This window comes from Thalassophryne amazonica, chromosome 13, assembly GCF_902500255.1.
Source record: "Thalassophryne amazonica chromosome 13, fThaAma1.1, whole genome shotgun sequence".
Classification (NCBI taxonomy): Eukaryota; Metazoa; Chordata; class Actinopteri; order Batrachoidiformes; family Batrachoididae; genus Thalassophryne; species Thalassophryne amazonica.
Window position 1 is genome coordinate 87,233,543 of NC_047115.1, and position 14,674 is coordinate 87,248,216.

The 14,674-nt window shown below is 40.4% G+C and overlaps 1 protein-coding gene across 1 annotated transcript in view; it reads left to right on the forward strand.

Annotated features, from left to right (window-relative positions):
* The first annotated feature begins 9,128 nt into the window (after positions 1 to 9,128).
* The window catches only part of gbf1 (golgi brefeldin A resistant guanine nucleotide exchange factor 1), a 580,908-nt gene continuing 575,362 nt past the window's right edge, over positions 9,129 to 14,674 (forward strand). Inside the window, 1 exon segment of the mRNA XM_034185226.1 lies at positions 9,129 to 9,430. The gene's annotated coding sequence lies outside the window, so the exon portion shown is untranslated.

The following is a 14,674-nucleotide window of genomic DNA, read 5'->3' on the forward strand; positions in this document are numbered from 1 at the left end:
GCCGGAAGTTGAAAATCACATGATGGGTTACATCACACTTAACCGGATTAAGTGTGTAGTGAGGGGTTTTACACAAAGCAGGATTTGCACGAACGCCAGACCCAATTAAGCACCGGTGGAAGACGTGCGTCGCTGTTTAGATAGGGATATTCCAAATGATACCAGTGACCATGTATACAGGAGTAACTCTGTCTGCTTAAGCATGTAAAGGGGTTATTCCTAATGATTCAGAAACCGGAATATTGACCTTAACCCGAATATTAACGGCATGTAAACGTAGTCACAGTTGTAATAACTGTAGGCTGCCCCTATTCAGTATTAAAATTGTGGCTGTCAAAATAAAGCATTAATTTAGATTAATTAATTACAGCACCCATAACGCCTTCAGTCACACTTTGCTCAGTTTTGTTTAGATGTCAGTGAATTGGTCTGTAAAGACTCGTTTGTGAGAGCAATAAATGTGTTAGATGTCAATACCGCCCGCACGTCTTTCATTAAAAAAATCTCCTTTAACAGTGGAATATCCGGATAAAATGCTGAAACCGACTTCTTCTGAAACTTCTCTGTTCTCTCACGACGTCCTGGATCAACAGAGCCTGAAATGTGGAGGTTTTAAGCTTGAAACAGGCTGATGACGCTGCCTGAGAGCGCTGCGCGACGTCTTGCACCGTGAAAAGTCCTTAAAGTGACAGAATCACCTCAAAATCTCTCATCAGCTGTTAAAATTTTCACTGAAGACCAGCTTAATTTTTCGAACCGTGTCCACTTCGATGTGTCTCACAGGTTTAGAAAAAATTTTGATCAAACAACGCGCCAGTCTCTCAGCAACTTCTCAGACAAAGGAATTCCGACGAGGGGCTGGACGACTCCTCCCACAAGGAGTGCTCACAGGCGAATGACGTCACCGACAGGCGTGGAAAAACTCACGCATGCGCACGAGGGTTCAAGCATGTCTGACGTAAAAACATATGAATGAAATCCATATAGTTTTTGAAAAAAATAAAAAGGACCTATACTTTACGGACAGCCCTCGTATATATATATATATATATATATATATATATATATATATATATATATATATATATATATATATATATATATATATATATATATATATATATATATATATATATATATATATATATATATATATATATATACATACAACCGCAATTCCAATGAAGTTGGGACATTGTGTGAAATGTAAATAAAAACAGAATACAATGATTTGCAAATCCTCTTCAACCTATATTCAGCTGAATACACCACAAAGACAAGATATTTAATGTTCAAACTGATAAACCTTATTGTTGTTGTGCAAATATTTGCTTATTTTGAAATGGATGCCTGCAACACATTTCAAAAAAGCTGGGACAAAAGACTGGGAAAGTTGATGAATGCTCAAAGAACACCTGTTTGGAACATTCCACAAGTGAACAGGTTAATTGGAAACAAGTGAGTGCCATTATTGGGTATAAAAGAAGCATCCCCAAAAGGCTCTGCCGTTCACAAGCAAAGATGGGGCGAGGATCATCACTTGGTGATCAACTGCATGAAAAAATAGTCCAACAGTTTAAGAACAATGCTTCTCAACATTCAGTTGCACGGACTTTAGGGATTCCATCGTCGACAGTCCATAATATAATCAGAAGATTCAGAGAATCTGGAGAACGTTCTACATGTAAGCGGCAAGGCCAAAAACCAACAGTGAATGCCCGTGACCTTCGATCCCTCAGGCAGCACTGAATTAAAAACTGACATCATTGTGTAAAGGATCTTACTGCTTGGGCTCAGGAACACTTCAGAAAACCATTGTCAGTCAACACAGTTTGTCACTACATCTACAAGTGCAAGTTAAAACTCTACCATGCAAAGTGAAAACCATACATGAACAACATCCAGAAATGCCGCCGCCTTCTTTGGGCCCGAGGTCATTTGAAATGGACAGATGCAAAGTGGAAAAGTGTGCTGTGGTCTGATGAGTCCACATTTCAAATTGTTTTAGGAAATCATGGATGTTGTTTCCTCTGGACAAAAGAGGAAAAAGACCATCCAGATTGTTACCACCGCAAAGTTCAAAAGCCATCATCTTTGATGGTATGGGGGTGTGTTCGTGCCCATGGCATGGGCAACTTCCACATCTGTGATGGCACCATCAATGCTGAAAGGTATATCCAGGTTTTGGAGCAACACATGCTGCCAACCAAGCAACGTCTTTTTCAGGGATGTCCCTGCTTATTTCAGCAAGACAATGCCAAGCCACATTCTGCACGTGTTACAACAGCGTGGCTTCATAGTAAAAGAGTGCAGGTACTAGACTGGCCTGCCTGCAGTCCAGACCTGTTGCCCATTGAAAATGTGTGCTGCATTATGAAGCGTAAAATACAACAACGGAGACCCGGACTGTTGAACAACTGAAGTCGTACATCAAGCAAGAATGGGAAAGAATTCCACCTACAAAGCTTCAACAATTAGTGTCCTCAGTTTCCAAACGCTTATTGAGTGTTGTCAGACAGAAAGGTGATGTAACACAGTGGTAAACATACCACTGTCCCAGCTTTTCTGAAACATGTTGCAGACATCCATTTCAAAATGAGCAAATATTTGCACAAAATAATAATTCAATTGAATATAGGTTGAAGAGGATTTGCAAATCATTGTATTCTGTTTTTATTTACATTTTACACAACGTCCCAACTTCACTGGAATTGGGGTTGTATGAGTAAATTACAAGAAACGTGTGTTAACAATCGCATAACTTACCGACAACCTATGACCCAACATGTGCGTGACGTATGAGTCATACAGTGACATGCGTTGAAAATTTACAGTATGCCCAAAATTTTTGGAAGTGCTCAACATATTAGGACGTGTATCAGCGTGCTTCAATGAGCTTCAACATGCTCTTAACTTACACAAAACTTTCCCATAACTTAATAGACATACACCCACGTATGCCAGCGTTTTTAATACGGTCAGCATAGGCTGGCTAAATCATTAAGGTGTGACAGGGTCTTTACTTCTCTGGGACTGTCCTTTCTTTTAAGTAAGTAAGTCCCTTTGGCTGCTCCCTTTTTTTTTCCACTCGGGGTTGCCACAGCAAATCCGAGTTTTACACCAGATGCCCTTCCTGACGCAAGCCCACATGTAGAAAAAATAGCAAGGGTGAGGTTGGAACCATGAACCTTCCACACTAAAACCACCTGGCCACCACCCTGCCAGGGACCCACTCATCTTCTACCGCTTACTCCAATTAAGAGTCACGGGGGGCTGGAGCCTATTCCAGCAGTCATAGTGCATGAGGCGTGGTACACCCTGGACAGGACATCAGTCTGTCACAGGACCACATACAGACAAACAAACACAGTCACACCCACACGAACACCTACGGACAATTTAAAGTTTCCAATTCATCTAACCTGCATGTCTTTGGATGTCCGAGGAAGCTGGAGCACCCAGAGAAAACCCACGCAAACAGGGAGAACATGCAAACTCCACACAGAAACGCCACAGGTGAGAATTGAACCCATGACTTTTTTCCTGTGAGGCAACAGTGCTAACCACTGCTGCCATGCTGCATACTTTCTATATTTATTTTATTAATTTCTTCATTCATTAATCGTGGAGCTACAAGGTAAATTAACTGCATTTATCAAGCACTTTTTCATCTGCATCAGAAGCGCTTTAATGATGCCTCTCCTTCACCCATTCACATAGACACACTCACGCACTGATGTCAGGGTGCTGCCACGCAAGGCACTCACTCCACACCGGGAGCAACTGGGGTATTATGGACCTTGCTCAACAGTGGAGCAGATAGTTGTAACAATTGTTCATTTCTGGAAACAAGCACCAAAACTGGCACACATACTCCTTAGACTTTTATAAGACTCCTTAGTCTTTTATAAAAACTGAGTATCCACTTGAATTTTCAACAGGTGGCCAGGTCGGGGTCAATCGAAGAATTGCACAGGGGTCAAAATTAAAAAATGTTCCAGTCATATTGAAAACTATACCATATTATGTGTCTGATCACAAAGATTCCAAAAAGATATAGTTTGGGCTATCTGTGACTGAATATTATGGAGTTATGGGGTAAAAACAGCAAGAATGGTGACAGTTTGTACAGGGGTCAGAAGTTAAAGTTGCTCCAATTTTGGTAAAAAAGTGGTGCAGCTTACTGGTTGAACTAATAGGATTAACAAATGGAATACTTTTGACTGTGTTAAATGCTTGTTCTGCAAGGTAAAGGTCAAACAATGCTGATGTCCATTGGATTCTATGGCATGTGACATATGCTACCCGGCAAGGCGAACTAAGCATGACACATGGTGCAAACTATTCCTTTTTAAAACCCTATTAACCCAACCAATAACTTGCATCACATTTTACAATATTTGGAGCAACTTTAACTCCTGACCCCTGTACAAACTAAGCTGACCTTTGTTACCATTCTTGCTGTTTTTAACCCCATAACTACATTTTATTTATTTATTTCATTTCTTTAGCGCCAAATCACAACAAAGTTGCCTCAAGGTGCTTCACACAAGTAAGGTCTAACCTTACCAACCCCCTGAGCAAGCACACAGGTGACAGTGGAAAGGAAAAACTCCCTCTGAGGAAGAAACCTTAAGCAGACCAGACGAAAGGGGTGACCTTCGGCCATGCTACAGACACAATTTACAAAACAATTCACAAAATGAATATACAGGAAATGTTGCTGGTGCACAGGACAGGAGAATTTCAGAAACAGACACCACACCCATCTCTGGATGGAGCTGCACCTGAAACAGAGAGAGAGAAAAAAAAAACAGAATCAGGCATCAGAAAGACAACACACTCACTCACTCACTCATCTTCAACCGCTTTTCCGGGTTTGGGTCATGGGGAGAAAGACAACAAATACAGTATAATTTGTCAGCATTAAGCAACAAGAAAACAAAAGAAATACTAAAGTGATCACCGGCCACGAGCCCTAAGCTTCACTAAAAGACTAAAAGTTGAAGCCGAGGCACGCTCCGTTTCCTAATAAAATGAATTAAAAGAGTAAAAAGCGCAGAACTATACTCTGCCAGTATGCTAGCCATACGAAAGGGAAAATAAGTGTGTCTTAAGTCTGGACTTGAAAGTCTCCACAGAATCTGATTGTTTTATTGAAGCAGGGAGTTTATTCCACAGAACAGGGGCACGATACGATAAAGCTCGATGACCCACAGACTTCTTATTCACCCTAGGAACACAAAGTAGTCCTGCACCCTGAGAACGCAAAACCCGGGCCGGTACGTAGGGTTTAATTAGGTCAGCTAAGTTGGGGAGTGCCAGTCCATGAATAATTTTATAGACTAGTAGCAGAACCTTAAAATCTGATCTCACTGGGACAGGAAGCCAGTGAAGGGATGCCAAAATGGGTGTAATGTGGTCAAACTTTCTGCTTAGTGTCAAAAGTCTGGCAGCAGCATTTTGAACCAGTTGGAGACAATTCATGCTGGACTTCAGCATCATCCATAGACAGGATGGGACGAATCTTCGCTATATTTTGCAGGTGGAAGAAAGCAGTCCTCATAATATTTCTAATGTGGAGGTCAAACGACAATGTAGGATCAAAAATTACCCCAAGGTTCCTCACTTTGTCATTGTGATGTATGACACATGAACCTAGGCTAAGCGTTAACTGGTCAAATTGATGCCAATGGCTCACTGCACCAACAAACATCATTTCAGTCTTAAAAGTAGGATGTTGCTAGACATCTAGCTTCTCACTGATGCAAGGCAATCTTCTAAAGATTTTATGTGGATGAGATTACCAGCAGTTATTGGCATGTATAACTGAGCATCATCAGCATAGCAGTGAAAGGTAATCCCAAAACGCAACGATATGTGCCAAGGTGTGCTATATCAAGGGAGAAAAGCAGGAGGCCTAAGACGCACCCCTGTGGAACCCCAAATTTCATGTCACCAAGGTTAGAGGTAGTGTTATTGTGCAAAACACAGTGAGAATGACCGGTCACGTATGACATCAATCACGCAAGGGCACTCCCAGTAATCCCAAAATGATTCTCCAGTCTATTGAGGAGAATATGATGATCCATGGTATCAAACGCAGCACTGAGATCCAACAGCACCAGAACCGTAGTGGTGTCCGAATCCATTGCAAGCAGAAGATCATTCACCACTTTAGTGAGAGTTGTCTCTATAGAATGATATTTTCTAAAAGCAGACTGCAGTTGCTCAAAAAGATTATTCTCAGTAAGGTGGTCCACGAGCTGCTGTGAAATCACTTTTTCCCGAATTTTAGAGCAAAATGATAGATTTGATATCAGCCTATAGTTTTTCAGTACACCAGGGTCAAGATTATATTTCTTAAGTAATGGTTTAATCACGGTAGATTTGAAACATTTAGAAACAGATCCAGAAGTTAATGAGAGATTAATAATTTCCAGCACAATCGGCCCAAGAGTGTGCCACAGGTCCTTAAACAGGTTTGTTGGTATAGGATCAAATAAGCAGGTTGTGCTTTTAGTAGAAGTTACAAGTTTTGTCAGCACGCCTAGTTAGATACTATCAAGTTCTGCAAATCTAGGTAATACCTCGGTAATGGCAAAAACCTCAACAACAGGGTGTAGTAGCTGGGTTAAGGCTTCTTGGGATATGTTTAACCTAATGTCTTTTATTTTCTTCTAGAAGTAATCCAAGAAATTTTTTGCTGTAAAAGGATAGGGACTTACAGGTGGTTGTCCATGAATAAGTGTTGCCACCGTGTCAAACAAGAACTTTGAGTTATGCTTGTTTTTGTTGATCAAATCAGAGTAATAGGTCCGCTTTGTAGCCAGTAGTGCATGCTTATAGTCTAAGATAGCAACAAACCACGCAAGGTGGAATACTTCTAATTTTGAATTATGCCATTTCTGTTCTAGACCTCTAGCCTTATGCTTGAGGTCACGCAAGTAATCATTGAACCAAGGTGACTGTGTTTTGGGGGGGGCGCATGGTTTTAATAAAGGTGGCGCAATCATGTCGAGTGCAGTTTTGAGCGTTGAGTTTAAACTGTCCACAAGACTGTCTACCGATTGGGCATTTTCCAAATGTGAAGTCTAGCTTCGCGTTTAGTCATAGTTGAGGAGTTGATGGATCAGCACAGTGATAAATAAGGCTGTTGTTTCACTAAACAGGCAGCAAAACTGTAAACCTTATAAGTGAGTGATCAGAGACCACTGATGCGAGGTGTGATGTCAGTACAGCAATACCATGTGCATGAACCAAATCCAGTTTATTTCCACTAATGTGCATCGAGTCCTGGATGCATTGCTGTAGTCCTAATGCATCCATAATTTCCATAATTTATTTGCAGAGGGGACCAGAAGGCTTATTTATATGAATGTTGAAGTCACCAATATCCAGAATGTTATCTGCACTAGTTGACAAGTTAGAGATGAATGCACCAAATTCATCTAAGAATTCAGAGTATGGTCCAGGGAGACTATATACAGTGACAAAGTAATACGGCTGATTTTTATTCTTCTGATCTTGGCAATACGTAGCATCAGGGGCAGAGCGGAGAATCAGATGCTCAAACAAGTTATATTTAAGAGCCCCAACAGCTAATAAGCTAAACCTAGATTTATAAATAAGAGCAACACCCCCACCTTGCATCCTGAGGGATGTGACTAAATGTATATGTCGGTGAGCAGGCCTCATTCAAGGGGAGGACAGCTGAAGGTTTAACAAAACATTCCATACCACTCCATAATATTCAGTCATAGATAGCCCAACCTGTACTTTTTTGGAATATTTATGTTCAATGTGTGTGTGGATCAGGAGGTCTGGGCGGCTTTGCTTGAGCTGCTGCCCCCACGACCCGACTCCGGATAAAGCGGAAGAAAATGGATGGATGGATGGATTTATGTTCAGACAAATAATGTGGTATACAGTAGCTGGTAAATGTTCCAATCAATATAATTGGAATATTTTTAAATTTTGACCCCTATTGACAATTCAAGTGCATACTCAGTTTTTCCTAAAGAGCAATGTTTAAGGAGTATTTTTGCCAACTTTGGTGCTTGTATCACCATTTGAAGGATTCCTCTGTAAATATTCTGTTATCTGCTGCACTACAAGGGCTCTTTGTAATGTTCCGGTCTTGCTGGCTTTTGAGTAGGATTCTCTGGTCTGAAGCCCGAAACTTAACCACTTGAGTCTAGTGGTGTCCAAACTGTTCCAGAAAGGGCCAAGAGGGTGCAGGTTTTCTTTGCAGCCACTGACTCCAGCAGGTGATTTCACTGAACTCATCCCATCTGCTCAAAGTGATGTTAATCAGTGAAAACACCTGTTGGAGTCAGTGGCTGCAAAGACAACCTTTTTGGAATAGTTAATAATAATAGTAATTATTATTATTATTATTATTGTTATTGTTATTATAGTAACAACAACAACAATAATACTAATAATAATAATTATTGTTATAGTAACAACAACTGCAATAATAATAATAATAATAATAATACGAGTGAAGCGCTGCACAGTGGCACCAAGCTCACTCTGTGGTAGATGAGGGCAAATGACACAGTGAGATGCTGAAGAGCATGGCTTATTCGTGACTGCGACATATACATATTAATGATAATAATGATAACAAGGCATGATGAATTATTTAAATATTAAGAATATTTTATTAATTTTATTATTGTATTTTTTGCATTTTTTATTTGTATGTTTTATTTTGTTTTATGAATGTAGTTCCGTGTCTCATTTTTGTGGGACTTATTTTTTATTTAATTATTTAGTAATATATGTATTATGTAATATTATGTAATTTTTTTTAAACAATAAGATTGTGTTGTTTTAATTTAATAGTTTTGGTGGCGCTGCACTCGTTCTTGGGGACGCAGAACGTGCCTTCGTCATCACATCGGTTTAATGAACATGCTATGTTTGTCCCGCCCCCATTGTTGTTTTTCTGGGTTAGTTTAATTTATTCTGATTTGGAACAGTAGCCTAAGCGCTGCTGCCACTCGGTCTTAAATGCAGTAAGGTTTACTTGAAATTGAAGCGTTTATATGGCGATCTAAAGCCTTAGATTGAGAGTGTGTCAGTCAAAGCTCCGGTGTGGACGTCACGGTAGGTTGAGAGGGCAGAGCATTTCCACGTCAGTGTATTTACCGCATCAGATTGACAGCTTCCAGGAAAAGTGTTGAATGAAGCTACTGATGTCCTGTTTTATCAAGATTGGGTGAATCAGTAGTGTTTGGACATATCGTGTTAAGATGCAGTGGAATACCAGAAAACTGTGTTTATTTCTGTTCGCTGTAGAAATTTGAAGTTTTGGATTTTTGTGGTACTGTTTTGGCCGGCTAGCTACATAATTAGCTTGTAGTTAGCTGGGTAGCATTAGCTACAGCAGGACTCCCGTCTTTGAAATAATCGCAATCAGGTAATGTATTTAAATCTGATTGTCCGGTGTTTTTATTGATCATATCATAGATAGGACTAATTTGTTGTCAGCCACGGGTGAAATTAGCTGCTAAGATGTTTATAGCTTTAAATCTGTGAGCATTCAGTCTAACAATCGTTGAACTGAATTGAATTATGACTTTGTGTCCTGTCGTTATGTTAACTTTGTCCCAGGGCCAGCTTCCTGTTTGTTCAAAGCTGATAAAAATACGGCTCTGCCAGCATGACGCTAGTCTTACATTTACCACATTCTTAACTCACCTGTCACAAAAGTAACTAGACTGGGTTAGTTGTTTCTGAGGTCTTGCTACACTATATTCTACTACTGTGTCATTTATTACGTATATATGTGGGTTTCAGTAAATTGGATTTATGTGTGAGATTAGTGTAATCAGCAATTTTCTGACAAGTCACCAGTGCAAATTTACTAAAAATAATAACTCGTTTACCAATCCCTGCACTAATGTCACTTTATCACATCTAAACTCCACTTCACATATTGTAAATAAGATGCTCCTAACTCTTTTTCAATCCCAATCATGTTTATATATATATGCATATGTACTTATATATGTGTGTACATACATATATGTGTATGTGTATACGTATGTGTGTGCATATGTGTATGCGTGTATCTATGTATATGTATGTGTATGTATATGTATGTGTGTATATATATATATATATACATATATATATATATATATATGGCTTGCCTCTACTGGTGGTTGGCTCTCACTGCGGTATTGTATCACTTCCTGTTCCGGAGCACAGCGGTGTTTTTCTGTATCTGTTAGCTGTTTAATCTGCGCAGTTAGATTGATCTACTTATCTAGATTACGATTTGTTTCCCAGTGTAATCTTTACGTGCCTTAACTAAAGCACTCTTTCTGCTGAATCACCTCTAAATTATTTACACATTATTCACTTTGCGTGTTTTTAGGAATCCGCTAGCTTAGCGTAGCTACTAGCTCTTAGCCGATTTAGCATGGCGGCTTCTCCTGTCTCTCCCGCACTTTTCTGCTCTGGGTGTGAAATGTTTAGTTATTCCTCGGCCTCCTTTAGCAGTAACGGTACTTGTAATAAGTGTAGCTTATTCGTAGCTTTGGAGGCCAGGCTGGGCGAATTGGAGACTCGGCTCCGCACCGTGGAAAATTCTACAGCTAGCCAGGCCCCTGTAGTCGGTGTGGACCAAGGTAGCTTAGCCGCCGTTAGTTCCCCCCTGGCAGATCCCGAGCAGCCGGGAAAGCAGGCCGACTGGGTGACTGTGAGGAGGAAGCGAAGCCCCGTCTACACCGCCAACCCGTTCACATCTCTAACCGTTTTTCCCCACTCGACGACACACCCGCCGAGGATCAAACTCTGGTTATTGGCGACTCTGTTTTGCGATATGTGAACTTAGCGACACCAGCAACCATAGTCAATTGTCTTCCGGGGGCCAGAGCAGGCGACATTGAAGGAAATTTGAAACTGCTGGCTAAGGCTAAGCGTAAATTTGGTAAAATTGTAATTCACGTCGGCAGTAATGACACCCGGTTACGCCAATCGGAGGTCACTAAAATTAACATTAAATCGGTGTGTAACTTTGCAGAAACAATGTCGGACTCTGTAGTTTTCTCTGGGCCCCTCCCCAATCAGACCGGGAGTGACATGTTTAGCCGCATGTTCTCCTTGAATTGCTGGCTGTCTGAGTGGTGTCCAAAAAATGAGGTGGGCTTCATAGATAATTGGCAAAGCTTCTGGGGAAAACCTGGTCTTGTTAGGAGAGACGGCATCCATCCCACTTTGGATGGAGCAGCTCTCATTTCTAGAAATCTGGCCAATTTTCTTAAATCCTCCAAACCGTGACTATCCAGGGTTGGGACCAGGAAGCAGAGTTGTAGTCTTACACACCTCTCTGCAGCTTCTCTCCCCCTGCCATCCCCTCATTACCCCATCCCCGTAGAGACGGTGCCTGCTCCCAGACTACCAATAACCAGCAAAAATCTATTTAAGCATAAAAATTCAAAAAGAAAAAATAATATAGCACCTTCAACTGCACCACAGACTAAAACAGTTAAATGTGGTCTATTAAACATTAGGTCTCTCTCTTCTAAGTCCCTGTTGGTAAATGATATAATAATTGATCAACATATTGATTTATTCTGCCTTACAGAAACCTGGTTACAGCAGGATGAATATGTTAGTTTAAATGAGTCAACACCCCCGAGTCACACTAACTGTCAGAATGCTCGTAGCACGGGCCGGGGCGGAGGGTTAGCAGCAATCTTCCATTCCAGCTTATTAATTAATCAAAAACCCAGACAGAGCTTTAATTCATTTGAAAGCTTGACTCTTAGTCTTGTCCATCCAAATTGGAAGTCCCAAAAACCAGTTTTATTTGTTATTATCTATCGTCCACCTGGTCGTTACTGTGAGTTTCTCTGTGAATTTTCAGACCTTTTGTCTGACTTAGTGCTTAGCTCAGATAAGATAATTATAGTGGGCGATTTTAACATCCACACAGATGCTGAGAATGACAGCCTCAACACTGCATTTAATCTATTATTAGACTCTATTGGCTTTGCTCAAAAAGTAAATGAGTCCACCCACCACTTTAATCATATCTTAGATCTTGTTCTGACTTTATGGTATGGAAATAGAAGACTTAACAGTATTCCCTGAAAACTCCCTGCTGTCTGATCATTTCTTAATAACATTTAGATTTACTCTGATGGACTACCCAGCAGTGGGGAATAAGTTTCATTACACTAGAAGTCTTTCAGAAAGCGCTGTAACTAGGTTTAAGGATATGATTCCTTCTTTATGTTCTCTAATGCCATATACCAACACAGTGCAGAATAGCTACCTAAACTCTGTAAGTGAGATAGAGTATCTCATCAGTAGTTTTACATCCTCATTGAAGACAACTTTGGATGCTGTAGCTCCTCTAAAAAAGAGAGCTTTAAATCAGAAGTGCCTGACTCCGTGGTATAACTCACAAACTCGCAGCTTAAAGCAGATAACCCGTAAGTTGGAGAGGAAATGGCGTCTCACTAATTTAGAAGATCTTCACTTAGCCTGGAAAAAGAGTCTGTTGCTCTATAAGAAAGCCCTCCGTAAAGCTAGGACATCTTTCTACTCATCACTAATTGAAGAAAATAAGAACAACCCCAGGTTTCTTTTCAGCACTGTAGCCAGGCTGACAGAGTCAGAGCTCTATTGAGCTGAGTATTCCATTAACTTTAACTAGTAATGACTTCATGACTTTCTTTGCTAACAAAATTTTAACTATTAGAGAAAAAATGACTCATAACCATCCCAATGACGTATCGTTATCTTTGGCTGCTTTCAGTGATGCCGGTGTTTGGTTAGACTCTTTCTCTCCGATTGTTCTGTCTGAGTTATTTTCATTAGTTACTTCATCCAAACCATCAACATGTTTATTAGACCCCATTCCTACCAGGCTGCTCAAGGAAGCCCTACCATTATTTAATGCTTCGATCTTAAATATGATCAATCTATCTTTGTTAGTTGGCTATGTACCACAGGCTTTTAAGGTGGCAGTAATTAAACCATTACTTAAAAAGCCATCACTTGACCCAGCTATCTTAGCTAATTATAGGCCAATCTCCAACCTTCCTTTTCTCTCAAAAATTCTTGAAAGGGTAGTTGTAAAACAGCTAACTGATCATCTGCAGAGGAATGGTCTATTTGAAGAGTTTCAGTCAGGTTTTAGAATTCATCATAGTACAGAAACAGCATTAGTGAAGGTTACAAATGATCTTCTTATGGCCTCGGACAGTGGACTCATCTCTGTGCTTGTTCTGTTAGACCTCAGTGCTGCTTTTGATACTGTTGACCATAAAATTTTATTACAGAGATTAGAGCATGCCATAGGTATTAAAGGCACTGCGCTGCGGTGGTTTGAATCATATTTGTCTAATAGATTACAATTTCTTCATGTAAATGGGGAATCTTCTTCACAGACTAAAGTTAATTATGGAGTTCCACAAGGTTCTGTGCTAGGACCAATTTTATTCACTTTATACATGCTTCCCTTAGGCAGTATTATTAGACGGTATTGCTTAAATTTTCATTGTTACACAGATGATACCCAGCTTTATCTATCCATGAAGCCAGAGGACACACACCAATTAGCTGGATTGTCTTACAGACATAAAGACATGGATGACCTCTAATTTCCTGCTTTTAAACTCAGATAAAACTGAAGTTATTGTACTTGGCCCCACAAATCTTAGAAACATGGTGTCTAACCAGATCCTTACTCTGGATGGCATTACCCTGACCTCTAGTAATACTGTGAGAAATCTTGGAGTCATTTTTGATCAGGATATGTCATTTAAAGCGCATATTAAACAAATATGTAGGACTGCTTTTTAGCATTTACGCAATATCTCTAAAATCAGAAAGGTCTTGTCTCAGAGTGATGCTGAAAAACTAATTCATGCATTTATTTCCTCTAGGCTGGACTATTGTAATTCATTATTATCAGGTTGTCCTAAAAGTTCCCTAAAAAGCCTTCAGTTAATTCAAAATGCTGCAGCTAGAGTACTGACGGGGACTATAAGGAGAGAGCATATCTAACCCATATTGGCCTCTCTTCATTGGCTTCCTGTTAATTCTAGAATAGAATTTAAAATTCTTCTTCTTACTTATAAGGTTTTGAATAATCAGGTCCCATCTTATCTTAGGGACCTCGTAGTACCATATCACCCCAATAGAGCGCTTCGCTCTCAGACTGCAGGCTTACTTGTAGTTCCTAGGGTTTGTAAGAGTAGAATGGGAGGCAGAGCCTTCAGCTTTCAGGCTCCTCCTGTGGAACCAGCTCCCAATTCAGATCAGGGAGACAGACACCCTCTCTACTTTTAAGATTAGGCTTAAAACTTTCCTTTTTGCTAAAGCTTATAGTTAGGGCTGGATCAGGTGACCCTGAACCATCCCTTAGTTATGCTGCTATAGACGTAGACTGCTGGGGGGTTCCCATGATGCACTGTTTCTTTCTCTTTTTGCTCTGTATGCACCACTCTGCATTTAATCATTAGTGATCGATCTCTGCTCCCCTCCACAGCATGTCTTTTTCCTGGTTCTCTCCCTCAGCCCCAACCAGTCCCAGCGGGGGACTGCCCCTCCCTGGGCCTGGTTCTGCTGGAGGTTTCTTCCTGTTAAAGGGGAGTTTTTCCTTCCCACTGTGGCCAAGTGCTTGCTCACAGGGGGTCGTTTT